This window comes from Geospiza fortis, unplaced genomic scaffold, assembly GCF_000277835.1.
Source record: "Geospiza fortis unplaced genomic scaffold, GeoFor_1.0 scaffold27, whole genome shotgun sequence".
Taxonomy (NCBI): domain Eukaryota; kingdom Metazoa; phylum Chordata; class Aves; order Passeriformes; family Thraupidae; genus Geospiza; species Geospiza fortis.
Genome location: NW_005054329.1, coordinates 3144533 through 3147421, shown reverse-complemented (window position 1 = coordinate 3147421; position 2889 = coordinate 3144533).

Below are 2889 nucleotides of genomic sequence, written 5' to 3'. Positions count from 1 at the left end.
GGGGCACAGATCTGGGAGTGCGGATTTGGAGGCACAGAGAGGTTTGAGGACGCAGATTTGGGGGCACTGAGAGATTTGGGGGCACAGGGGGATCTGGAGTCACAAAGGAGTTTGGGGACACGGGGATCTGGGGGCACAGGGGGATTTGGGGGCACAGAGGGATTTGGGGGCACTCCCACATGGGGTGACGGAGATGTTTGCCATCCCCAATCCCTCCCGGAGCAGGAGCGGCGCTGGCAGCACAGGGTGGGAGAGCAGGAGCCTTTAGGCTGCGCTTAACCTGGATTTGTTGCCAGGTGCGAACGAGATGGAGCTCGCAGTCGGGTTTAGAGCCGGGATAAATCCTCCCCCGGCGGCGGCGGGTGGAGATGGAAAATCGGAGGCTCAATTCGGTTAGCGCCGATCCGTGTTTTCTCATTGGGGAAAAAAAAGCCCCCGCCCGGCCACGCTCCCATCGCCAGCTGCTTGTGCGCCTCGTTAACCTCCGGGCAGCGCTCGCTGTTTGCAGAGTAAATATTTATCTCCCTGCCGAGGGCTTGTGTCCCCCTGGTCCCGGGATGTGTGGGGCAGCCCGGGATGCTCCGTGGGCTGCCCGGGTCACTGCTGCCCGCTGCTCGGGAAACCGCATCTCGCTCTGAAAACCGGGCTTGCTTCTATTTTAAACGATGCTTAAAACGGAAAAGAAAGCAAAGCCGAGCTGGCCACTGATTTTTGGTGGATTTTTTTTTTAATCTTGTATTTGGTTCCTGCTGTGTTTTCTGCATGGGGGGCACTCCCAGAGCCCCAAACTGTGACCGTGTTCACAGGGGTCTGAGGATGAGGGAAGAGACGAGGATCTGACTCCAGGTTTCAGAAGGCTTGATTTATTATTTTATGATATATATTACATTAAAACTATACTAAAAGAATAGAAGAAAGGATTTCATCAGAAGGCTAGCTAAGAATAGAAAAAGAAAGAATCATAACAAAGGTTTGTGGCTCGGACAGAGCCCCCGAGCCAGCTGGACTGTGATTTGCCATTAATTAGAAACAACCACATGAGACCAATCACAGATGCGCCTGTTGCATTCCACAGCAGCAGATAACCATTGTTTACATTTTGTTCCTGAGGCCTCTCAGCTTCTCGCGAGGAAAAAGCCCAAGGAAAGGATTTTTCATGAAAAGATGTCTGCGACACCACACCTGGGAAGGGCTCCGCTCTCCCTCGAGGAGGAGGAAGAGGAGGATGTTCGCACCTTGGCCAAGTCGTTGCTGTTTTTCCAGCTTCTGCAGGGATCAAAGCGCCCGTTCTGACTCCCCTCGCCATTCCTTGATGCCAGCAGATGATTGTAATGCAATTAAAGCTCTCAGCGGGCTTTTGTTGTGTCTCCGGGCTGGGTGTGCGCGGCGCTCACGCTTGCCCTGGGAGCAGCCTGGAGACATCGGGGAGCTCCGGGGCTTTATCAGGAACACCACAATTCCTTAAATCCTGACTTGGGATCAGGGGAGACTCCAGCTTGCCCTACGAAATGCCATTCCCTGTGCTCCGGGTGCTGGAGGGGATGGGATGGAGAGTGGGGGATGCTGCGCTGGGGGTGCAGGGCTCGCTCTTGGAAAGGCACGGCTCAATTTCTGAGCGCTCCCGGCGCTGACAGAGATGGAGTGGGGCGTCAGCAGAGTGTTTGGAAACCCTTAAGAGAAGGGCTGTGATCCCGGCCCTCTCCGTGCCTCGGCTTCGCGGCGAGGAGGGGACTCTCCAAACAAATCCGGACAGATGAGCTCTTTCACTGCTAATTTGTCACTTCATAATTGCCGAAGAAAAGCAGGTTGGTTTTCTCCTCCTGACCTCTCTCAAGCAGCCTTTTCACCCCAGCTGGCCCCGGGGTCCTGCCGTGGCCTCTCGGGGTCGCCTCCTTGGCATTCTGCGTTTCCCAGCGACATTGCCATGGATGTCCCCATGGCACCAGGAGCCGCGGGGACACCCAGCCCCAGGCACGGCCCTGTGTGGGTGGGAATGGAGCAGGGAGAGCTCAGGGGAGCTGCATTTCAGGTTCACGCTGCTCCAAACCAAACCCGGCAGCGCGGCTGATGCTCTGCCATGCCCCAGCGCTCCCCCCTCCATCCCCAGCTGCCCAGGGCGGGGTGGGAATTGCGCTCCAGGCCTTTCCAGGTGGGACTTTGGGCTGGGAAGCGCTGGGCGGTTCTTTCTGCAGGAGCTGAGCACGGCTCGGCAGGGCCGGGCTTGCGGAGGCGGCTGCGGGCCGAGAGGGAGCGGGGCTGATCCGGATCCCACCGGGAACGGGGCTGATCCCACCGGGAATGGGGGCAGCGCCTCGGGAGCCCCCGGGGGCTGGCCTGGCCCGTCGGAGCAAAGAACAAAGAGCAAAGTGCTGCTGCCATCTCCCGACCGCGGCGAGCCCTGCCCGGGATGCCCTTCCCTCATCCCGGGGTCCCATTCCCTCATCTCGGGGTCCCATTCCCTCATCCCGGGGTCCCTTTCCCTCATCTTGCGATCCCGCTCCTTTTCCCAGGATCCCACTCCCCGGCCCTGGATGCCCTTCCCCTCATCCCGGGGTCCCACTCCCTCTTCCCCAGCTCCCCCCCCTTTTTCCAGGATCCCACTCCCCTGCCTTCTCCCCCTACCCAGTTCTCATTCCCTGGGGCTGGAATAAACAACCTATAGTAAAAAAAAAAGGTGTTTGTTTTAGGGTTTTAAAAGTTTTTATTTCTTTGTTCATTCTCTTTTGCCCTCACCCTGCAAGGCAGCGGAGATAAGGAGGTGAAGCTCTGCCCCTCTCACTCCACAGTGCCCCAGATCAGGTCCTTCTGAGCAGTTTTCTGCCCCTAAAAGACGCTTTGCTCTCAATCACTTCCAGCTCCTTCCCTCCTCCTTGCCCCGGCTCTGGAATT